This window comes from Hibiscus syriacus, unplaced genomic scaffold, assembly GCF_006381635.1.
Source record: "Hibiscus syriacus cultivar Baekdansim isolate YM2019G1 unplaced genomic scaffold, ASM638163v2 tig00110260_pilon, whole genome shotgun sequence".
NCBI lineage: Eukaryota > Viridiplantae > Streptophyta > Magnoliopsida > Malvales > Malvaceae > Hibiscus > Hibiscus syriacus.
The window spans coordinates 866,731-893,635 of NW_024062651.1; the positions used below are offsets into that span (position 1 = coordinate 866,731).

General features: G+C 35.5%; 1 pseudogene; it reads left to right on the top strand.

Moving 5' to 3' along the window:
• Window positions 1–23,862, top strand: part of LOC120115239 — a 43,241-nt pseudogene extending 19,379 nt beyond the window's left edge.
• Window positions 23,863–26,905: the final 3,043 nt, after the last annotated feature.

The window sequence follows — 26,905 nt, forward strand, 5'->3', positions numbered from 1 at the left end:
ATATTTATTCTTTTATTTGCAAAAAGCGCCAATCACCATGCGCTAATGCGCTAGTCACCATGCATTTGTGTATTTACACAAGTTCGTTCTTACGTGAGCTTGCAAAACAATTTGTAAAAAACTCATGTACCGTTGCATAGATTCAAATCAATCTCGCTTATTTTCGATTTTTATTATCAAGCAGAAACAACGTTTCAAACTTAGTAACCAATATTACTTTAACGATAATTTCTATTAAATAGATTTGTCCACTTTGAAATTAAGAAAACCCGTTAAAACAACATGATAAATCCCCAAAAAGAATTTATTTGCTTATCTCAATTTTTTCCTAAGATTTCCGAATCGTCTCGGATTAATTTTTCCAGAAAGGTAGAAGATATAATTTGTCTTAAGATTGTTAGAAGCATAACAATCTGAGACGTAAAACAAAAAAGAAAAATATTATTTAAATAATTGATTTACACAAGTCGCGATAACATTTAATTCCACTACAGGATCTCTTCGCAAGATTCGTGTACATGAAACAAGAATAAGACAAAAAGATTAATAACATGAAAATTTTATTCTATTAAACAATCGAGAAGAATATAAAATACGATTGGGATCGAGACAATCGATTAGAAACAAGTTGAGGCCTGCAGCTATGCATTTCTTTAAGACAGATTTTCGGCCACTCTATGGTGCACGATATATTTGGACGTTTGTCTCTCAGGATACAACAACGAGATGATCAACACACAGTATCACAATTGTCAAGATCACGAACTATTCATTGTCTTCGTATATCACAAAAAAAAACTAGAGGAGAAGAAAAACTTTTTGAATAGTTTTTGAGTTGTTTGAAATTGTGTTTAACCTAGTAAGATTTACACAGTATTTATAGGGAATTCACATTATGAACAATTGAAAATTTTTGACCTAATGAAACATTAATGAGAATCAAAACAACCAAGCAATTTCTAAAATTATTGTTTTAATTAAAGTAACATTTTAATATTCCTTCAAATTCGAAAACAAATTTTAAAAAGATATGCTCTATTTGAGGAAAAATATTTCGCATTTGGTTAAAATATACGCAAGCCCACAAAGAACCTGACCGGTTCAGACATTAACGCACTACAAGAAAATATACCTTTAATGACACACGAACGATGACACACGCTAATTTATGACTTACAAAATATGTGTGTCATAAAAAAATGTCATGTTTTTTAAAATCTGAACGATTTATGACTTACAATGATGTGTGTCATATTTAATAGTCATAATCCAAAAAATTTACAAAAACACGGAGTATAGATGAATTTTGTGTGTCATCTTTAGGAGTCGTATTCTAATTTCCCCCCTTATTTTCATCCTTTCCCGCTTCTTCCCCCTCGTTAACAAAAGTTCACGCCATGCTTCCCCCATTTTTCTCTGTTTTCCCTTTTTTCTCTTTGTTGATTTCTATTTTGTTTGATTTAATGGCAAAAAGAGTTTATGATTTACCTAGAAACTGGTTTCCAAATCTGACTACCATCCATGAAGTTTTATGAATACCACGCCTCCTCTAAAATAGTCTCTCCTATAAAACAAATATCTTGGAAATCTCCTCTCTTAAATATTAGCATTCGATTTTCGTGTTGAGAGAGAGAAATGGATGCCCTTGACAACATCGTAGATCCTTTGAGGGACTTCGTCAAGGACAACGTCCGCCTCATCAAGCGTTGCCACAAGCTCGATCGTAAAGGTATCCCCTTTCTTTTTCCATCCATTTTTCTCTTTTTCACTTTTTCTATTTGTATCAGTCCATTTTTCTCTTTAAGTGGGAGGCGATATATCTTCAGCCCAAGCAGTTCTACTCGGAGCTTTAGCTCCTGGTGTTAACGTCGGTTCAATTACCTTGTCGATGATCTATTATACATGATATTTGCAGCCATTTGTATCTAGTTTGAATCTTTTTATTGTTTGAGTTTCAGGCTCCAACATGGAATACACTAAAATCGACGTTTCTGATGTTGGGTATTTACCTTGTTGTTATGTTGGGTTTAACTTTCTCCACTAGTGGCTCTTCTTTGATTCTTCATGTTTCTTTCCTCGTTCTAATTGACGTTGCCCTATTCTTGCATCTTAATTGGTACCGTTTCTTAATTCTTTGCTAGATTTTTACCCAGTCAAGTCAATATTAAATTTTCTAGCTTTTCATTAATTTTGGAGTTGCACATGTGTTATTCATGCTTTGATCATTACATGAATGTTATTTTACTCAGATTCAGATTCGTGTGCGAGTGTTAGTAGATTCATGAGTATGGTTAACTTTTTTTTTAAGATTTTTCAGATTCTAGTGCTGATTGTAATGGGAATGTCAGATTCATGTGTATGGTTAATTTTTTTTTAAAGATTTTTCATGTATTTGAACTATCCTTAGTAATGGTGTCTCATATTCATGTGTCAGACACGGATGATGAACAACATAGCTCGAAACAAAACCAGAGAACTATGTATGGGTCATTAGATAAACTTTCTATATTAGATCTGAGAGCATACTTGGAGAAACAAGGTATATTTTGCTATATTAACTATGTCAACTTAGAGGAATTTTGAGTGTTTCGTATTAAACATGATGAATATTATAGCTTACAACTTTTACAATGTTCTCTGCCTCTATGTCATGTAATCTGTTATATTCGATTTCAGTTAGGGTTGGACCTAACATGACATGGTTTAGATAACAAGTTTAAGTAGGGGGCTCAGAATTTAGTTTTGAAGATGTCGATTCTTGCATGCGTACTTAGTTCTTTTCTCAGTTTTAGAACAATGAAGTGGAGGGAAGCAGCCTGAAATGAGTGTTTTTTTTCTTATGATGATATTTATACAAGTGTGTAATTACATATGCATGGGGATGTGTCGAAACGATTTTTAACCGGGGCGTGGGGTGAGATTTTGAAAACCGCGTCATTTTTAATTATTCTCTTTTCAATTGAATTTTAATTAAAAACAATGCTATTTTAGAAAATATCTCGTTTCGAAAAATTGGAAATTCCTTAATGATAAAAATATAAGGTTCGATGAGTCGCCACCAATCTTTGATTAGGGTGTGATTGGGCACCCAAAAATGTTGTCATTTTAAATGAAAATTAATTTTAATTAAAATGACAAATTTACTGTCTACGTCACCAAAATCCAAGTTCGGGAGTCGATTACGTGTGGGGAAGGATTAGCACCCCCACAACGCCCTAAATTGGTACCTAGTCGATTAATTAATGTCTTTGCAATGAAATTTACAAATTAAAATTTTAATTTGATTTACGATCCCTTAGAAGAACAAAAATGCAAATTTATAACACTGAAAAGCAACAAAATATGTTAATTTAAAATTACCAAGTCATTAGAAAGATAAAGGATATTCGATTATTTAAAAATATCGAGACCAGATCTTTAGGTGAGTTCTAACGATCTTTTCTCAAATAATTTAAATAGCCGAATATTTCTTTTTCTTTCATTCCCAAATTTTACAGTGATAGATCCAAATTTAATTAGGCGTTACTGACGAGATATAATTTTAATTTAAAATTGCCAAAATAACTCTCTAGTAAGTTAGGAGAAGACATTTCGACAGTTTTAAATTAAAAGAATATTACCCTTAATCCAATTATGTGATCAAGGTTAAGTCACACAAATGAGGCTAACTTGCTTTAAAACAGTACACCTAAATATGTATATACTAACAACATGCCCAGAGTAATAGATACATGCATACATTTAAATAAATCTAAATTAATCTTACAAACATGCATAAAATATTAAACAAGGGGCCACAAATACAATTTTAAAAGTAATGGGCCAGAAACACAATCAACATAAAATTCGATTAAACACACTAAATGTACTAAAACGGAACATGCAAAACATTCAAAGTCGAGAGTCTAAGAAAACAGAAACCAAGTATATTACCACTATGGACTAAAATGTAACGTGCAGAACACGAGGGTCAAATGTTTAAAACAGCAAAGATTCAACTACAACACTACTTAGGACTAAAATTAAATGCGGGTAAAATAAAGAGATAAAACCATAAACATGCAAATGTTGATTTATGGACTAAAACGAACATGCAACAATTCAGAAGTTAAATGTTTAAAATAACAAAAACTAAATAACACTACTATTTGGGACTGAAATTAAAAACACATAAAATAAAGATGCAAAATTAGAAATAGGGAAACATTCAGTTTAGGGACCCAAACGCACGAAACCTGAAATTCGAATGGCTCACCCACTAGATAACCCATGCGTGAAATGAGACCCCTAGTTCTCTTAAGCTCTGCCGTTTTGATACAGGCATATATATAATTTTAGGGTAAAAGCTACCCTAATTTCATTTCATTTCCCCCCAGCCGCAACCTCTTCTTCTCCTCACCAAGGCACCGCTCTCTCATCCCTACCCATCTCCTTATCTCTTCCTCAACACAACAAACCAGAAGCTAAAAAAAACGACCATGGCCAACACTCTGTCAGTCGAAACCCTCATCCCAAGGCCCCCATCATCACATGCAAGCTTAAGGATTCTAACCGAGCAACGATCAACACAGGGTCTGGTGATAACTCGACAAAGGTAAAAGCTTTACTCTCTTCACTGTTATTCTTGAAAATGCTTTGCTTTATGCGGTTGGGTTGTTGCTGATGATAGTTTTGGATGGCATTTCACTTAGAGCTCTTCATTTTTTAGAATGATTATAAAAACGAGGAAAAAAAACTTATGAAGAAATCGGGAAAACAAACTTTAAAAATGATTTCTAGCCTTTCATTACTCTGTAAAAATCATTGAAGGATCCCCCGTTTACATTGTTTTCGAATACGGGAGAAATCCCTCTCCAGTTACACTCCTTTTTCTTCAAGAACCCCCTACTGTTGTTAACGATCGCCACTGGTTTCTGTTTGAGAACCCAGAACCCCCCTCTTTGGTTACTGCTCCTCCTTTTTTTATTCCGTTCCCCCCCCCATTTGCTCCTGTTGATGGTCTCCTTTTCAATTGATATCCCCGTGATTCTACATTGATTGTTGTCTTTCCTATTGGTTTCTGGTTCTGTTGAATGCCCTCGTTCTTCGCGTGTTGTAGGTCACGGGTGATGGGGAGCCGAGCTTGTCTGCTCGGGTATGGTCCTGGAAGGAGCTTCTGGGAGTCTCGTTCAATGGAGCCTGGGTACAGGGTCTTCACGTGTGGAACGTGGGTAGCACGGGTTGCTGGGGTCTCGTGCATCGTGGAGAAGTGAGTGCATGTGTGCTCGGTTGTGCTTGGTGGCTGAGCGTGGCATTGCTTCATGTGGATTCCCGGTTGTAGTTCACGTAGGGAACATGGATGCTGTAACCGAGAGGCATGGGTGATGTGGAGCAGTAAAATCACGTGGGCAGCAGTATCTTGGGCACAATGATATGAGCTGAGCATGTTGGGTGGCCGACAGGCATATGTAACAACTTGTTGGGTGGGTGTGCTCGTGGTTGGCAGTGGCTTCTGCTCGGTTCTTGTGGAGAATCACAAGGTCTTCACGTGGGAGGCATGAGAAGCCCGAGTCGGGTTGTTGTATCCGGGTCGGATCGGGTTAAGCTTGGGCCTTGTAACCGGGCTAGATATTTGTAATCTATTTTAGACTTGTATGTGGACTTTGGACTAAACATTTAATTTGGATTCCGGATTAGCTTGGGCTTCAATTTAAATCTTGAATTCCAAAATGAAACAAACATGTTACAATCCAATTAAGCATCAAGATTTCTAACTGCAAGCCTCCATGATTCATCACTTGAATTAATCCTTCATCGAGCACCTTCATATTAATTTGATCATTTTCAAATGGATTCAAATGACCCGGACAAAATTAGGGTATTACAGCTGCCCCTCTTTGCTCGTTGTTGTGAACACAAGAACGTAGCAAAGATAAAAAAATGACCTAATTTTGTCTGACTGCAGCATCCTCTTCCCTTCTTCAGTCTTCCTCTTGGCTTTCGCCTCTATCTCACGTTCAAAAACCCGAGAATCTTCGACTTCCTTTTTTTTTATCTGACGGTTTGCTCCAACACTCTTCTGAGAAAGCTTAAAATGGCTCGGACGACTTATATTGTACTTGGGCGTTTTTGTCCAATTCCATCTTCTTGCTTCAAAATTTGATAAGAGATCTCCTTCACTCCTCCTTCGGGGTAAGTGAGACTTGAAAATCTTTGGAAAAAATGTCTGCTCCCTATTCTTTCAGAGAGTATAGGACTCGATTAATCTTCAATCAGCGTACTTGCTCCTTATTCTTTTTCAGGGAGTATAGAATTCAATAAATCTTCAGAAAAATGGGTTCGCTCCCTATTTCTTTAGAGGGTATAAGACTTGAATCATCTTCAACAAACTTGTCTGCCCCCTATTTCTTCAGAGAGTATAAGACCCATAATCTTCATCAATCGCATCTGCCCCCTATTTCTTCAGAGAGTATAAGACTCGAACAATCTTCAACGATTGCGTCTGCCCCCTATTTCTTCAGAGAGTATAAGACCAACAATCTTCATCAATCGCGTCTGCCCCCTATTTCTTCAGAGAGTATAAGATCCAAACAATCTTCAACGATTGCGTCTGCCCCCTATTTCTTCAGAGAGTATAAGACCCACAATCTTCATCAATCGCATCTGCCCCCTATTTCTTCAGAGAGTATAAGACTCGAACAATCTTCAACGATTGTGTCTGCCCCCTATTTCTTCAGAGAGTATAAGACCCACAATCTTCATCAATTGCGTCTGCCCCCTATTTCTTCAGAGAGTATAAGACTCGAACAATCTTCAACGATTGCGTCTGCCCTCTATTTCTTCAGAGAGTATAAGACTCGAACAATCTTCAACGATTGCGTCTGCCCCCTATTTCTTTAGAGAGTATAAGACCCACAATATTCATCAATCGCGTCTGCCCCCTATTTCTTCAGAGAGTATAAGACCCGAACAATCTTCTTTTACTTCACTACTTTTTGTGAAGGTTTTAGTTTGATTTGCTTCAAAGGTCGAACCTGAAAATCAAACATTAGCAATCATTAATGTATGTTTGAAAGTATTATACTCGAACATTCTGAGTTCGAGAAAATTTCTGAAAATTCATCTTCATCGTGAAAACTCGTCAGAAAGCCCTTAGATACATGGATCCATTCTGGCCCAATCATCGAGATTTTAACATCATGCATCTTCTCTCTTCACTGGAAGATCTGTCAAAATCATGTGTTTATGCTTGAAACACTAATGTAATTAAATGTATCAGTGTAATGCATTTTCTTTTATGCAAATGATGCTTTCATGAATGCATAAATGTCGATTTAATCTTCATTTGCCTTCAAAGTGGCGAACTCAGTCTTCTTCTTCTGGATCATTCTTTCTAGGGTCTGCTTTATATACTCGTGGAGCAACTCATAGTTTTTAACTTGCATCTTTGAAGAGCCATCTGATCTTCTTTTATCTTCTTTTCGCCTTTGTCTTCTGTCTTCATTTTGGAGAAAGCGCTTACTCTCTCGAGTTCTTGCTATGGTCAGAAATACGAATGTGTTGCCTCATTTCCATCCTTGGCTCAATTATGCTTTTAGAGTTGTTCTTCCAGGACTCTGCCATTGGTCGATGCTCAATTGACTTGCTTTACAAGGTAAGCTCAGCTCAAATTCACGGTCTGCCCCTGACACTTCGAGTTGCGTGACTCATTCTTAATAACTTCTTGGTCTGAATCTTATTTTCTCATCATGATGCGGGTTCAGTCGTGCCCCAACATTATCTTATACTGGTACGGGCCTTTCAAAATGCCCTTATTACCTCAAATTGTAAGGCTCATTCTTCATGCCTCCTTGGTCTGAATCTTTTCATCTCAACATGATGTGGGTTCAGTCGTGCCCCAACATTATCTTATACTGGTACGGGCCTTCAAAATGCCCCATCACCTTAGTTTGTAAGGCTCATTCTTCATGCCTTCTTCTTCTTCTGAATTTTATCATCTCAACCTAATGTGGGTTCAGTCATGCCCCAACATTATCTTGTACTGGTACGAGCCTTCAAAATATCCCATCACCTCAGATTGTAAGGCTTATTCTTCATGCCTTCTTCTTCTTCTAAATCTTGTCATCTCAACCTAATGTGGGTTCAGCCGTGCCACAACATATCGCAACTTAAATATTCTCATTCTGGTGTCACTACACAGTAGAGTTGTCAAATAATTTGAGGGCTTTTCTTCACGCTACTTAAGAAGTGATCAACCCTTCTAACACAATGTCTTCAATTTTCATTCGCGCTGAGATATGTGCCCCTTTCAAATATGGAGAGCATCTACTTCTTGATGGGTTATTGACAACGTCATCTGGAAATGCTAAAAGCTCTTATTCTTCATCCATTCTGATCTCTTTAGACCATATGCTTCAAGATTGCGAAATGCTTCATATTATGGCACCACTTATTCTCTTTCTTCCAATGGAGGCATAATGAGCCTCCAGCTGCAAGGACTTTTCACATTTGAAACTTGTCCTGTTTGAAAATGTTTTTATCCCTTCTCTTATTTTTAGGGAATGTGAAAACTTTATGAATAAATTTAAAAAATGATGTCATTTTCTTCAGACTCACAATCAAAATAAGAGTTAAATGAACGTCAAATAAGTCAAATTCTCTTTTAATCCTTCAAAAATTATATGCATTTGAAAAAAGTAAAGATTAATGCCGACACAAGGCTTAGGCTGACTTGGGAAGGTAATGTGTTTCAGGTTAGCTTCCTGCATCCTTGATTCTGGTGTTTTGATAAGGCAAACATTTTGCTTCTCCTTTAGGAATGTTCACTGGTTTTCAATCTTCTTGAGCGCCTTTGGACTGTGGGGTAGTTTATCAAGAGATGTATAGGATCACCCTTCTGTATAGTGGTTGACGATCTTTGAGTTCGAGCAGCCTTTTCAGGTTTTCAACTCAAACTCTCATTTGGTTTCAAGACGTCATCTAAAATTTTACGTCTTGAACCCTCCTTTTATTATTATTATTTTATCATGCATTAAAGATTTTATTTTAAAAAAAAACCATTTACAAAATAAAATTAACCCTAAGGGGCGGAATGAAGATAGCCTCTCCACTTAGAAATCCATGTATGATTAGAAGGGACTTTTCAGGCACGTAACGTAGGCCAGGGCTCATGGTTATGAAAGAAAAGGATAAATAGGTCCAAACAAGTGTTTAAGGGTCATCGAACCAAGGATCAATTTGTTCTGCTGTCTTCAGCCTTGCTCTGCCTGATTTGAATATGCCCGTGCATATTCTCTTCTTCTTCTTCTTTTTTCTCAATGTTTCACGATCTTCGGGTGAATAAAATTGAAATGTTTGAACCACTCTTCTTGAGATGTTTGATCGATTTTCTTTCATTCTTTTTTTCATTTTTCTCATTTTCAATTTTTCTCTTTCTTTTCCTTTTTTATTTTCTTTTTCATTTCATTTTTTTTATCTTTTCTTTTTCTCTTTCTATATTTCTCTTCTTTCTCTTTATGATGTCAACTCAATTTGATCTTAGAGCGCTTTTTATTTGGTTTGCCTCCTGGTGTCATGACTTGCTTCTGTAGCAAAATCCGGACTGATAATCTTCACCCGTGCGAGCAGATGTTATTCACTTTTGCCCTCCAGTGTGGAGGGTGATCCTTGGTTTGGGTTGAATCTGAAGAAAATTACTATAGGCTCAAAAAGGGGACAACAAGGGGTATATATACATATATTTGAAGGGATAAATGAAACAAAGCCGTTCATCATCTCATACATGAAAGTCTTTGTAAAAGAAGTATCCTCAGAGGGACGTATATTCAGGGTTAATCTTATTTACGTGAAAACAATATAGTTAATGCATGATAGAATTATTTCAATGATTTTTTTTTATTTCTTCCTCTTCTTTGTGGTCCTAGCATGCCTTTGATATGTTGCGCTCCACCTTGTCTTTCTTGCAGTAAAGGTCCTCGTCATGCCCCTAGGATTTATTGAGGTTGGGGAATTGATGTCAATGATTAGTCTCTGTGTTATTTCGGGTAAGGAGTCCACCAATGGTTCTTTCGGCTTTGGATAGGACATGAAAGGTCTAATCTTACCTCTTTTCAAAAGCATATAACTAATGAAGCAGTAAAACAACCTTTAACTCAAAAAAAAATTACAAGATCAAAACTTGATTCATTGCTCATGACCTTTGGAAAATAACGTAAGTTCATTTAAAAATCCTTTTCAAAAAGTTGAGAAAAATGACAAAAACATGTTCAAACAAGATGTTGCAAATGACAAAATGTTTCATGATGAACAAAAGGATTTATGCGCTGTCAGGATGCTCCCATTATTCTTCTGATGCAGTGGTGTTTGATTCGATCGAGTGCTACGCATTGTGCTCTGGTGCCCCACTCGAGCTCGTCATCCATTGTTCCACCAATTCTTGTGTCAACTTCCCATTTTCCACGAGCCTCTCTATCTCCTTGAAGAACATCCTACAATTCTCCGTAGCATGCCCCAATGCCCCTAAGTGGAAATTACAGAACTATCTGGATCGTAATTGTGGCCAGAAGGGTTTGGTGGTAATTTCATTGGTTTCGGTTTGAGATGTTGAAATTTAATCAAATGTGGGTACAACTCTGAGATAGGAATTTGAAACACCTTCAAAGTACTTTTCGATCGTGGGACCTTCTTTGGACGACTCGAGTAACCAGCTGCCCCTTTTCTCTTACGACTGTGGGAGCTATGGACATGACATTCATCCTCATCAGCTCTTCGCTCTTCATTTCTTGAGCTTTTGGAAGTGACTTTCAAGTTTCCTTTACTGATTGCATCTTCAATTGCTTCTCCAGCCACCATAAGATCCTTGAAGCCATTCATCGAATTTCCCAGCATTAACTCAAAGTAGTGAGCTGGGAGAGAATCATGAAATATATATGATATTTCTTCTTCTAGCAAAGGAGGTTGAACTTGTGCCGCCACTCCTCTCCATCTCAGGGCATATTCTTTAAAGCTCTCAGTAGCTTTCATTCTTATCTTTTGAAGGTGATGACGCTTTGGGGCTAAGCTTTTAACATATAGATATTGCCCCAGAAAAGCATCAGTTAGATTGACCCACGTCTTGATCTGCTCTTTGTTCAACCGGTTATACCACACCACAGCTGGCCCAGCAAGACTATTATGAAAGTAATAGATCAACAGATTATCATCATCTAAGTACCCTTCCATTTTTCTGCAAAACATTTTCAGATGAAGTAGGGGGCAACTGGTGCCATCATATTTCTCAAAATTAGGTACTCTAAATTCATGGGGGATGACCAAATCAGGGACCAAACTGAGTTCTCGGGCTTCTAACTCCTTGTGAGTGGCATTAACAACCCTCATATTTTTAACGGCTTCATTCAACCACTTGAATTCGTTCTCATACTGCCCATAATTGACGAGGCTCTTCCCTTGGTTTAAGTTAGATGCTCCGGGGCAAATTATCACTCTTGATGCATTAGTATGATGCCATTGATTTCCTTTATCATCCATCGTTTCTTTGCCAACAGTTCGTGGTGCCAACACCTGGACCATTTGATTCGATGCGCCTTGCAGAGAAACCGATGCTTGATTCCTAGTACATTGTTGTAACTCGAACGACTGTTCTTGCAACTGATCTTGCGATTCCCGATTAGATTGCTCCATTGCTTCCATGATGATGTTGAATTAGTATGAATGAATGATCTTGTTATTACTGTCACATAACCTCCCACAAGTTATTTCCAGGTTTTCATAATTAATGCATGTAAAATACTTAAACAAATACATGCAATGCAAAATGCAAATGCAAATGCACGAGGTGTTAATTCCAAAAGTGACCACTTAAGAACAACCGTTCACTTAGACAACAAGAATTCAGTAAGTACACCATATAGTCAAAATTCAACTGCGATTCTTCATCTCTTCATTTCCTTGAGTCGTACTCTTCATTGGATCTCCAATGTGAAGTGGTCTTCATGTTGTTATGAAGGGTCTTCTCGTCCTTGGTATGATTGTATCTATCCCTTGAGTCAACATCTTGGCCTTTGCAGCTTTAAAGGAATTCTTCAATCAGCTTCAGATCTCTTCGTTCATCGGATGTCCTCCTTCATGGATCGTTTGAACGTCTCTGGATCTCCCGGTTTTGACTACATAGTGGAGAATTTCTTGCCACAATATGTTCAGCCTTCTTCTTTGTCAATCACTTGCGAATTAATACCCCTTGATGACATGAGGAAGCAAATGCAATAAAATCAAAATAAAATAGACATAGAACAAACACAGGTTAGTACACATAAGATAAACAACAAAATAGTAGGTAAAGTAAACATCAAATAAAACCTACCCTCATATGCTGGCTACCCAATCATGCTTTAACAGATCCTACCCAACATGATATCTACCCACATGTTTTGTTATTCACAGAAAATCCTAATCGCATGATATCTAGTTCGCAGGCTTCATATAAAACCTAACCGCATGTTTTTCTAGTTCTCATACTTCTTGCAAAAATAAATAAATTTGAGGAAAAATGATAGAATGAGTTTCCCCTCTGTGACTTTTGAAGAACCACGGACAGAGATTCAGTATAAAGCGGGCAGAGTTTCGGTATCACTAAAAAGGGTCCTCGAATTGTCCTTTGCTGGTGCCCCCTTGGGCTTGCCAGACCCTCGATCCTCACTCATTATAGGCTTAAAACGGATCAAGTTCAATTCAAGAGGATACATTTCCCTATGTCCATGCGAGGAAACTCAATGTTTCACTCGTAAACATAAGGAATGTACCCCAGAGGTTACTTGCTAAAGCCCATGCGGAGAAAAGTAATTTTTCTCACGTAAGCGTAGCGTTCACCCCTACCTAACGGGACAGAGCACAGTTAGAAGCTCTAAATATCAAAATGGTTGTTGCGACAGTAAAGGAGAAACCTATAATCCTTTCCCTCGATCCAAGAAACACAACAAACTAAAGTGAAGGTCAAAAAACTGAAACATGTAAATCACACGTTAGTACAACTATTTATTTGTTAATTAAAACGCAAATTAAAATGCAAACAACAATTTAAAACAAATCAGGGATCAAAAATCAAATTAAAGTGAACTTACAACTTTCGTTTGCAAAGACAATTAATTAATCGACTATAGGCCTGACTCTCTAAAAAGTCCCCAGCGGAGTCGCCAAGCTGTCGAAACGATTTTTAACCGGGGCGTGGGGTGAGATTTTGAAAACCGCGTCATTTTTAATTATTCTCTTTTCAATTGAATTTTAATTAAAAACAATGCTATTTTAGAAAATCTCTCGTTTCGAAAAATTGGAAATTCCTTTATGATAAAAATATAAGGTTCGAGGAGTCGCCACCAATCTTTGATTAGGGTGTGAATGGGCACCCAAAAATGTTGTCATTTTAAATGAAAATTAATTTTAATTAAAACGACAAATTTACGGTCTACGTCACCAAAATCCAAGTTCGGGAGTCGATTACGTGTGGGGAAGGATTAGCACCCCCACAACGCCCTAAATTGGTACCTAGTCGATTAATTAATGTCTTTGCAATGAAATTTACAAATTAAAATTTTAATTTGATTTACGATCCCTTAGAAGAACAAAAATGCAAATTTATAACACTGAAAAGCAACAAAATATGTTAATTTAAAATTACCAAGTCATTAGAAAGATAAAGGATATTCGATTATTTAAAAATATCGAGACCAGATCTTTAGGTGAGTTCTAACGATCTTTTCTCAAATAATTTAAATAGCCGAATATTTCTTTTTCTTTCATTCCCAAATTTTACAGTGATAGATCCAAATTTAATTAGGCGTTACTGACGGGATATAATTTTAATTTAAAATTGCCAAAATAACTCTCTAGTAAGTTAGGAGAAGACATTTCGACAGTTTTAAATTAAAAGAATATTACCCTTAATCCAATTATGTGATCAAGGTTAAGTCACACAAATGAGGCTAACTTGCTTTAAAACAGTACACCTAAATATGTATATACTAACAACATGCCCAGAGTAATAGATACATGCATACATTTAAATAAATCTAAATTAATCTTACAAACATGCATAAAATATTAAACAAGGGGCCACAAATACAATTTTAAAAGTAATGGGCCAGAAACACAATCAACATAAAATTCGATTAAACACACTAAATGTACTAAAACGGAACATGCAAAACATTCAAAGTCGAGAGTCTAAGAAAACAGAAACCAAGTATATTACCACTATGGACTAAAATGTAACGTGCAGAACACGAGGGTCAAATGTTTAAAACAGCAAAGATTCAACTACAACACTACTTAGGACTAAAATTAAATGTGGGTAAAATAAAGAGATAAAACCATAAACATGCAAATGTTGATTTATGGACTAAAACGAACATGCAACAATTCAGAAGTTAAATGTTTAAAATAACAAAAACTAAATAACACTACTATTTGGGACTGAAATTAAAAACACATAAAATAAAGATGCAAAATTAGAAATAGGGAAACATTCGGTTTAGGGACCCAAACGCACGAAACCTGAAATTCGAATGGCTAACCCACTAGATAACCCATGCGTGAAATGAGACCCCTAGTTCTCTTAAGCTCTGCCGTTTTGATACAGGCATATATATAATTTTAGGGTAAAAGCTACCCTAATTTCATTTCATTTCCCCCCAGCCGCAACCTCTTCTTCTCCTCACCAAGGCACCGCTCTCTCATCCCTACCCATCTCCTTATCTCTTCCTCAACACAACAAACCAAAAGCTAAAAAAAACGACCATGGCCAACACTCTGTCAGTCGAAACCCTCATCCCAAGGCCCCCATCATCACATGCAAGCTTAAGGATTCTAACCGAGCAACGATCAACACAGGGTCTGGTGACAACTCGACAAAGGTAAAAGCTTTACTCTCTTCACTGTTATTCTTGAAAATGCTTTGCTTTATGCGGTTGGGTTGTTGCTGATGATAGTTTTGGATGGCATTGCACTTAGAGCTCTTCATTTTTTAGAATGATTATAAAAACGAGGAAAAAAAACTTATGAAGAAATCGGGAAAACAAACTTTAAAAATGATTTCTAGCCTTTCATTACTCTGTAAAAATCATGGAAGGATCCCCCGTTTACATTGTTTTCGAATACGGGAGAAATCCCTCTCCAGTTACACTCCTTTTTCTTCAAGAACCCCCTACTGTTGTTAATGATCGCCACTGGTTTCTGTTTGAGAACCCAGAACCCCCCTCTTTGGTTACTGCTCCTCCTTTTTTTATTCCGTTCCCCCCCCATTTGCTCCTGTTGATGGTCTCCTTTTCAATTGATATCCCCGTGATTCTACATTGATTGTTGTCTTTCCTATTGGTTTCTGGTTCTGTTGAATGCCCTCGTTCTTCGCGTGTTGTAGGTCACGGGTGATGGGGAGTCGAGCTTGTCTGCTCGGGTATGGTCCTGGCAGGAGCTTCTGGGAGTCTCGTTCAGTGGAGCCTGGGCACAGGGTCTTCACGTGTGGAACGTGGGTAGCACGGGTTGCTGGGGTCTCGTGCATCGTGGAGAAGTGAGTGCATGTGTGCTCGGTTGTGCTTGGTGGCTGAGCGTGGCATTGCTTCATGTGGATTCCCGGTTGTAGTTCACGTAGGGAACATGGCTGCTGTAACCGAGAGGCATGGGTGATGTGGAGCAGTAAAATCACATGGGCAGCAATATCTTGGGCACAATGATATGAGCTGAGCATGTTGGGTGGCCGACAGGCATATGTAACAACTTGTTGGGTGGGTGTGCTCGTGGTTGGCAGTGGCTTCTGCTCGGTTCTTGTGGAGAATCACAAGGTCTTCACGTGGGAGGCATGAGAAGCCCGAGTCGGGTTGTTGTATCCGGGTCGGATCGGGTTAAGCTTGGGCCTTGTAACCGGGCTAGATATTTGTAATCTATTTTAGACTTGTATGTGGACTTTGGACTAAACATTTAATTTGGATTCCGGATTAGCTTGGGCTTCAATTTAAATCTTGAATTCCAAAATGAAACAAACATGTTACAATCCAATTAAGCATCAAGATTTCTAACTGCAAGCCTCCATGATTCATCACTTGAATTAATCCTTCATCGAGCACCTTCATATTAATTTGATCATTTTCAAATGGATTCAAATGACCCGAACAAAATTAGGGTATTACAGGATGATGATTCAAAGCTGCGAAATTGAATCTCTAATCTTTTTTTCTAGTTGGAATCTGTTACTCTGTATACACCCTAAATTTTTCTGATTGGATTACTTATGTAGGTTCCTTGAACATACCGGTTTGGTTTCTATCGAACATCAAATGCAAGAGATGGACTTGATAGCGAAAGATCGTACGAGATAATCAGTAAGAATCAGTTTAACTGGATGAATTAGTTGCCTTTTTTTCTCTAACATTTGGATAGTATTACAAGTGAAGATGTCATCGAACACAAAGCAAATCACATCGGAGACACTCCAATCATTAGCTCTTCTTCTCTTCCTTCTCCTTATGTTTGCTCTTCACGCACTCAATTAGGGGTATGTATCTTCATTTCATTTTTTTCCTCATGCAATTCCTAGATCTTGGTCGCACTGGGAAATTTTTACATCTGTTTCGGCAACAACGAACTAACAAGACACAAAAAGTATAAACAATAAAATTTGCAGTTCTATTTCAATATTCTTTGTTGGAAAGTTTTACTTGCCTACCTTTTCTTTCGTTTTCTTCTATATTTTTGTGATAATATGCAGGTCGGATCAGATGGCTTGTCTGTTACACTGGGCATTGCTGCAGCTACTGGATTAGGCTTATTGGCTTTTTCAGAGGTATGATTTTTGAGCAATGTTACTTGGTTGTGAGTATCGGATAGGGATATGTGTCGGAGACCGGTAGGCTCAACTTTTTCCAAGTTATGCATTTGGATGGTCCTTGGAGGAACATGTCCTTACATGTTCGAAAAAATGTGTAGGCCATGAGTACTTTAAGAGAAATGAAGAGTCCGAGCAGTATAGTTTTTAAGTCCCTTCTATAGTACTTGGGTATTTTTCATTAAAACAACTCAAATAGTGGTCTTCTCCCATCATCTTCAGGTAGAAACTGTTCTTCAACTTGTGGGCTCAGCTGCTATTATTCAGCTTCTGAGCAAGAAGCTCCTATTTGCAGAGGTAAGTCTCCACTTTTATTTGAGTATCTTTCCATGAATTTAATTAAAATCAAGTATTTTGTGCCTTAGTTTTTCATCCTCCTATTTGTAACAGGATCTTTGGTTGGGCAAAGCCCTGACCTAGTGGTTTTCTTATCGCTTGTTGAGAAATGTTGGCAAGATCTTTGTGATCAAATGTTGATGATTCGTGGTATAGCCTTGTACCTGGACAGAACATATGTTAAACAAAACCCAAATGTGTGTTCTTTGTGGGACATGGGCCTGTAACTCTTCCGTAAACATCTTTCTCTGGCTCCAGAAGTTGAGCACAAAAATGTCACCGGACTTTTAAGAATGATTAAGAGTGAGAGGTAACTCTAACAAAATTCAAGTCGAAATGTGCAAAAAAATTTCCTATTCTGTTTTTTGTGGGTTTCAAAGTTACAACCTATGCAAAAATGCAATGTTGTTTCAATGTTACTATTCCTTTGCTTGTTTTACTTCTTTTTCTATGATTTTAGTGGTAGAAGGTGGTTACATATCTTCATTTGCGGAAAGAAGTTCCTAGAAAGGTCAATTAGGATGCATAGTCAATTTAACTATAATCCGCTTCGTTCTAGCTTATTTTAATTATCCGTGCTTCCATCATTCTCAAGGAAAAACCTAAAAATTGTTGAGGAACTTACTATTTTGTTGCTTTATTTCTTGTAATTGTCATGCATTTAGTTTCCTTCCACATAAATTTTGACCCTTAGTTTCTTGGATGATGTTAGTAAGTAATTCTTATCTTTCAGGTGTTAATTAAATTTGTATCTTGTAATCCACTGTGTCTGTTTTGATCATGCATGTTAGGTGAAGCAGTTGACAAGACACTACTTAACCATCTTTTGAAGATGTTTACTGCTTTGGGCATTTACTCCGAAAGTTTTGAGAAGCCTTTCCTGGAGTGCACATCCGAGTTTTATGCAACTGAAAGAATGAAATACATGCAGCAATCGGATGTTCCAGATTACTTGAAGCATGTAGAGGTGCCTCTTCATATTTCACTTTCTCAGTTAGCAGTGATTGTTACTCTGTATTTTGAATTGTGCATGTTTTATCCTTCTAAAAAGAAGGTTAAATTTGTCATATTATTCCATATATATATGGAATTTGAATGTTTATCCCTCTACCATTTTTGTGTAAGTTTATATAACTGTTTGTGTGTATTGATACATATGAGGTTACTTGTATTGTGAATATATTGTATGCAAATGGATTGCTTATATATAATATGATATATATTTAGTATTATGAGGCATTAAATGTGATTTAGTTTGATTATTTGTTAATCTACAATATATATATAAATATATATATATATATAATTTACGAAATACAATCACGACACACGAATGTGTATCATTTTCATTTATGACGGGGGCTTCAATGACACGCAATGTAAGTCATAAATACGTGTCATAAATTTATGATACACAAATGTGTGTCATCTTCATTTATGACGGGGGCTTCAATGACGCGCAATATGCACGTCATAAATGCGTGTCATAAATGCGCGTCATAAATTTATGACGCACAGTTGCGCGTCATCTTAAATTCATGTCGGTGGCTTCAACGACAAGCAAATGCGTGTCATCCGCACCCATAGATGACGTGCATTGCGCGTCATTAAAGGGGTTTTTTCTACTAGTGACATTACTCACATCGTACACGTCTGCAGATGTACGAGCCAACAATTGGTTCCACATTTTTCCTCAACAATATTTGGATCAATTTCTCGTTCAAAGCTCCAAAAATATTGAATTTTTTCAACAGACTACACTGATGGATGTGCTTTCCGGAAGGAAAACTGGCGGATACATTGTTGGGGATATTAAGATATCAGGGTACCCAAAAGAACAGAAAACATTTGCTAGAATTTCAGGATATGTTGAGCAAAATTATATACATTCTCCTCAAGTGACGGTTGAGGAGTCTCTCTGGTTTTCCTCTAGTCTTCGGCTTCCGAAAGAAATCAGCAAAGCTCAGAGACTTGCGAGCTATTTTAACCCTTTTCAGCATTTATGCTTGTTTTAAACTTGGTCTAGTTTCACTTCACTGATTTTCTCATGTTCTTCTTGTTCACTTACCGACAGGAGTTAGTTGAAGAAGTGATGAGTTTAGTAGAGCTTAATACATTGAGGAATAGTATAGTTGGTTTACCTGGTAGCAGTGGCTTATCAACTGAGCAAAGAAAACGTTTAACTATTGCCGTGGAGCTTGTTGCAAATCCTTCCATTATTTTCATGGATGAGCCTACATCGGGAATTGATGCACGGGCAGCAGCAATTGTGATGAGAACTGTTCGTAATACTGTTGATACTGGAAGAACTGTGGTGTGCACTATTCACCAACCCAGTATTGACATTTTTGAAGCATCCGATATGGCCTGTTTGATTAAATGTTTCATATATCATAGCTAGTATAAAAGGAACTTTATACAATTCATCATTTTCTTCTAAATTTGCATATAAATTTTCTTATCCAGCTGTTGCTTTTGAAACGAGGAGGTCAGGTTATAAATGGAGGGAAGCTTGGTGTGCACTCCCAGATTTTGATAGACTATTTCCAGGTGCATTACATCCTTGCTTTCAAGTTTTTGAATTTACTGGCTTCTGAAATTTCATTTGAAGAAGTTAACTGCAATCTACAAAACAAACTATATTTCTTTGCTTTATATAGGGTATTGATGGAATTCTCCCAATTCCTGATGGATACAACCCGACTGCATGGATGCTCGAGGTTACTATCCATTCAGTAGAGCAGAGAATCGGTATAGACTTTGCAGACATATACAACAATTCTGCACAGTATAGGTAATTACGACTATGTCATGTTACTAATTGGTTTAACTTGCTTTTGAGCTGCATAAACAAACATTTCTCATATCCTTGTTACAGGGAAGTGGAAAGTTCCATAACGTGCTTGACAGTTCCACCTCCTGATTCACAACCTTTAAAGTTTTCTTCGACATATGCACAAAACCAACTGTCTCAGTTTTTTATTTGCCTGAAGAAGCAAAACTTTGTGTATTGGAGAAGTCCACGTTACAACCTTGTGAGACTAGTTTTTACAACGGTGTGCGCACTGATATTTGGCTCAGTTTTCTGGGACACTGGTGCCAAAAGACGAGCCATCTTGTTCATTTCATGTTTCACTGCAAAGCACCAATTATTTTTCTGTCATTGTTCTACAGAACTTGTAAATCATTTGGTGTATTGTATACATTGCTTATGTAGGGATACAACTGACAAATATTGTTTTGATGTCAAAATAAAGTCTTTCTTTTCAATTAATAAATAAGAGAAATACAAATTAATTCATTCTTCTCAATTAATAAATAAGGGAAATGCGTAGTAAAGAAAAGTAAGAGTCGATCCGCAGGGACTTAGAAAATTTTGAATTTCTGTTTGAATTGCTTAAACCAGGCGGGGATACCCCCTCTCCTATCTCCATACCCACTTAATATTTTCAAATCAACCACCGCCCACCGCCCATGATGGGTAAAATTTTTCAAATCCACACCCGCCCACGCGGGTACATTCTCAAATACATCCCCACACCCATTACCCAACTGGAGACGTACCCGGCTAGACCCACCTGACAACAACCGTAAGTTATACATAAGAAACAAACATAAAACAAACACGTCCATTAAGAAGTAGAATATTAGTCTCTGAAATTATACCTAATATTTAGTTAAATTATAAGTTATATCTTATACAATATTAAAATTTATAAATTAGTCTCTAAAATTATACCTAAATTCATAATGGTCCAAAATTTAATGAGTATTTAGTGGGCGGGCGGATGAGGGGTGGGTAAGGTCTCAAACTCATCACCCGCCCACTACCCGCAATGGGTACCACTTTCTAAATCCACACCCGCCCACTACCCACTAAGTTATACCCATCTCCACCCCAATTAGAACGGGTATGGTGCGAAATCCACGAAATTATACCCGTTTGCCATCCTTAAAATCAAACATTATGAAGTAGATAGGGGGTTGGTAAAAATGATTAAATAATAAAAAACAATTTAAAGTAAAAATAAAGAAAATAAAGAATGTAACGTTGAAAAATGAATACGGTAAAAAATAACCTCAAGCCTCGCTTTGACTCAATTTCCTTCGGATCATCAAACTATATTTTCCCTTCGGGATTCACGTCGATTACTTTGTCTACAAGGGCAATCCTTGCGACTCTTCTTTGTATACTGAATACCCAAGACAATATTTGATTTCGGCTTCGAAAATTGATTTGATCAACATCAATTGTCGTATATCAATAACCGTTTAAGTTCGTGAAGACCGACTCAGATTGTTGTTTCAATAACTACTAATTCCGATCTCAATACCCTCTTGGCAATACTACCTCGCCAAGTGTATTCCCAGGAAGTCGAATGTACTTTCAATAAGTCGATCCTTCCTCCCACACATTTGATCGCAACAACATATTGACCAAAGTCAATCGTTGATTTTAAAAATTATTATGATTTTGAAAAAAAACCTGCAGAGATTGAGAGAGATATTCCGAAGTTATTAAGGTGCTATTAAATTCTTACGTTGGAATTGAGTCATCGCTTCAGCTCTCGGCTTATGAGAAAATTAGCTAAGCATGAAAAAAGTCATACTTAACATGTTTAAAAATAAAACTTAAAAGAAAAGAAAAATGAAAACTTGAAAAGAAAATAAAGGAGAGAACTTTACAAAACTAGAAAGGAAAAGAACAATAAATTCTGAGTTCTGTGTTTAGGCTTATCCCAAGAGGGTATTTATAGCCTCTAAAAACCTAGAGATAAACATATAAATTAAAATAAAAAAAATCCTAAAGATAATTTTAAATGTTTTCTAAATTCAAACTTTAAAATTTAAAAAATAAGTCTCCTAATATAACTCTGCCCATCCACGTTCCAGAAGACGCTGACTAGATCTTCTAGAAAACTGCTACTGACTGGACCTTTCAGAAATTACCACGTCAGACCGTGTCATGCCCAGAGTCGTGCTCATGTCTCTAGCCGTGACCAAATAATAAAAAAAAATACAGAATGCACATATTTTACTATTAAATCTGAAAAATAAGACCCTGCACTGAAATAAATATAACACAACAAAATTAACAGCAATAAATTCATAAGATTAAAGAACTAACAAGCAAATATTATCGGTTCAGAACACTCATCAGCAACTAAAGGTTTGTTTATGGTTATGGGTGCCCTCCGCATGCTTGTTTCTTGGGGTCAATAATGCTTCGTCGGTACAGCCAATTGCATCCACTGAAAGAACAGTATTCTATAAGAGAAAGCAGCAGGAATGTATGCTCCCACGTCATATGCAGCAGCCAGGAAAATGGCATAATGATGAAGGAAATTCTGGTTCAATGTTCACTTCATTTTGACCTGAAATATAGGTAGTAACACATGTTCCAATTCTTCTTGGAATAGGGTCTTGTGGAGCTCCCATATATTGCTGTGCAGACAATTTTGTTTGGGATTGTCACTTATTTTATGATTAATTTTGAAAGGACAGCTAGTAAGATTCCCTACTTCCCTTTAACATGATTTTTTCTTTTTGTTGAAAATATATTTGGAACAAATGTATTTCATAAAGCCGATATTTGATTATATTTGGGGGTGTCAATTTAATTTAAAATTGATAAATTTTGATTGAACTTGATCTAATAAGATCATATTTTCTTAATAAAATATTTTTGAGTTTGAGTCGAGTCAAGTCGAATTTTATGGAGGGTGAGATTGGGTTTTAATTTAGGGTCAATTTTTTTTAAACCAAATCAAGGGGTAATTTCTCTTATAAATTAAAAGATAATTGCTATAATACTCATCTCTCTATATATTCTTAATTAGGTCTTTATTTTCTCGAATAAAAATAATTTTTTATATATTTATATTGGGTCAAGTTGAATGGGGTTTATACCAAAAAAATAATGTTGGGTTTGATTCAGGTGAAAGGAATATGCTCCTTGATTTGGGTTGAGTTCGGGTGGATGATGTATACTTTTCGAATCAAGTCAGATCGACCAAAAACATGATTCAACCTAACCCAATCTGACATGGTTCCATCTCTTATCATACCGAGTACTCCCTAAATACTAGAATTTTATGTGAACCAATTGTTCTATACCAAGTGTGACTTTGCTTACCTATTATGCAGGGAAATTTCTCCTTTATCTAGTCTTCATGTTCCTTACCTTCACATATTTCACCTTTTAAGGTTTGATGGCTGTTGGTCTCACACCTACTCAACAAACAGCAGCTGTCGTCTCTTCTGCCTTTTACTCATTATGGAATCTCCTCTCCGGTTTCCTTGTCCCAAAGCCAGTAAGTAGTACAATGCTGTCGGCATAATCTACAGTTATTCATTCTCTATGAATAAACAACCTTTTTAATTTTTACCATATATTTTGATATGGAGTGCAGAGAATTCCAGTATGGTGGGACTGGTTCTACTACGTATGCCCTGTTGCATGGAGTTTAAAAGGTATTATCAGTACACAACTTGGCGATGTTGAAACCATGATTGTTGAACCAACATTTAAAGGCACAGTTCGAGAGCATATATCAACAGAATTCGGCATTGGTCCCGAGTTGATTGGACCTTCAGAGGCAGTGCTAATCGGATTTTGCATTTTATTTTTCTCCATCTTTGCTTTATCTGCCAATTTTCTCAACTTCCAGAGAAGATGAAACATGGATTTCAGAGCCATGGTCTTCATTTTAAGCTGGAAATACCCAAAACAAATTCATCAGAAGCTAGTTTCGTCCCCAGCATTCTTTGATGATGCCATCTATTTAAACTTGGTGGCTATTAACGTAGATACACCATAGGGAAGATTTTTTTTTTAAAAAAGAACACAAACCAAATACAATTTAGTTAATTTTTAATGTTGTTGCAAGGACGTGATTTAGTTGGATATTTATGTTAGAATCAAATAGATATAAAATCAAGAACTCATATCTATCATGTCAAATTATCAAGAATAAAATATTACACACAAAAGTTTATATGAATTAATTGATAGGTTAAAATCTTTTAGTTTTTCTTGTTGAAGATAGATTTGTTATTGGCGTAAAAATTCTTTGACCAAATAAGAGTAATACAAGTTAACATATATCTTAGGACTATTATCTCTTTCTATAGATTGAATATTAGACCAATCTTTTAAGAATTTATAATTATGTCTCTCATCAAATTATTAATACAACTTATAGTATCTACACTTTAATTACATATGTGCCAATAGTTATAGATTTTAAACCAAAGTTAATGTTATAAACTCACCATTCATTATTGTATCTTGCCATCTTAATTATTGTCAAATCTAATTATTGATGAAAATTTGATTTTGAACGATAATACTTTATATTGGTTTTAGTTAAGAGTACATTCATTTGTTATCTCGTTGATCCTCGAATTTAATATGTATGTAGATAATTTTATAACGATGTTTGACTTTAATTTACTTTTTTCGGTACATATAAATTTTTTACTTTTATTTAATATATAAAAGCTAATAAGAATTTTTGAGTTTAACATGTTATAGGTGTACCAAAGAATAGCATCAAGCATATAGAAGAGTCAATCATAAGTCCTAACGCAACATATACCATACTAACACATAAAACAATAATCACCTCAACTTTGAGCTGAAAAACAATGATAAATGGTCTAGGAAGTCGAAGAGATTGTTCTTTTATTTGAAGATTTTGAGTTCGAACAATTACGTTTGTAAAATATGCATGTTGTCATAACTTTTCAAGGTAAAATGAATACAGTATAGGGCTTTTTCAGAGCTTCAATATACTAGTCTTCTTTTTTTATTGAAAAAAATTCCTTCTATCCCTTCTTTCGTAACGGGTATCATAATAGAACATTGGAAACAATGAATTACTAAAACATTACATTTAAAAACCCTTAAAATTTCCTATAATTATCCGTAACTAGGCTTGGGTTATAAGATTTCACATCTTACAAACTTCAAATTTTAATAAGTAATTTATCTTGATATTTTTTAACTATTAACAACCAATTGAACACTTGAATGAAATAACCATTCTTAAAGAAGTAATTTCTCTTTTCAATTTGTTAGTGTTTTCTTCATGCTCTTCAACTATTTCTTTCAATCCTCATAATATCTTGAAAGGTTAGAGAAAAATGGAAATCTATGAATTTTGTTTCTCCTCTTTTTATTATTTATAATATTAAATTACGACCGCAGTTACAAGTATTACGGATGTTACAATGTTATATATTTTTTAAAGACAATTATTTTTATGTCACGGATATGATTTATTGTGTCACAATAACTTTAAAAAATATTACAATACTATCATTATATTAGATTGCGACTATAATTTAATAATATGACTATAAAAATATATATCACGAGATAATAACGTATCTCCTTTCATTTTTTTCTTTTAAAAGCTTAGTCCACGTGTCAACATATTAAACTTATTAATAATAGTAACTTTTTTCCAATAATACTAAACTGGGTAAATAATCATTTAAAGATTCCTGTTTTCCTTAAATTACTAAAATACTCATCTAATTCCCCCATTAAAACCTCTTTTTTTATTAATGCCACATCAAAGTCGGTCCAATATTTAAAAATAATTATTGTGGACCTATAGTTTTATACTTTATCAAATTTGATATTGATTGATATCTGTTCAATGTTAAAATTAAAAATTTAGAAGTGACATATGTTATTTATTATGATCGTGTTTCTCGTTCTATTGTTTTTATGCATGTAGTCTTAGTCATAAAATAATAAACATATTTATTTAGTATTGCATTCTTTATTTCAACATTTACAGATTGTTGTAATTATTGAAATAATTAACGACAAATAAATATGATTGAAACCAATAAAGAACAAAAATATAGAATACTAAGGTTTACATAAAAAAACCCAAGAAAATTTCACTATGTTGAATAAGTACGAGATTTGTTACAATTGTTACTTACTCTCACATTACAAAACCCTATTGCTTACTTTTTATTTATAGAGATCGGAAACTTGCGTAAGAAGAATCATACTCTAATTGAATTTTTTTTATTGAACAACATAAAGGCACCAAAAGAATTAGAGTTTCAAACGAATTATAGTGCTCTGTACAACAGGTTTTAGACTTTTACTACTATTTTAAATGTAACTTCATAGTCTGATTCAAGAAGAAATTGGATCACAACTGATCTAACAAAGATCATATTCAAGATTAAATTACGAAGGCTCAAAGATCTTATGTGATGTTACCATGAGAGAAATATATAAGCGTTGGAGTCTTTTTCTCTTAACTGAGATTTTGTCTCTTTGAATTTTCCTTATGAAACTTTTAATAAGGCAACATATTATGTGTATTAAAGATATGTGTACACTTTTTCATTCATTAAGACTTTCTCCCACAGAGCTTTTATCTTAATAAGATTTTAACAAGACAAGTTATCTTCATGGGCATTCAAAACTGATTGTTATAAATATTCAATTATGTCGATATCTATTATGATTAACTTTTTGTATTAAATAGGATTTCGATATACTTTATTATTTAGACTTTAACGCCCATCAAGATTTGAGTTGTATAAGATATTTTCTTATGTCAATAAAATATAAAATTTAGAAAAAAAAAATACTATATATCATATATATTTAAAAAATAATATAAAATTTTCCTTTTATTCTATTTTTTTCTTATTATTTCATTTTTTTAATTTTAATACAAGTAC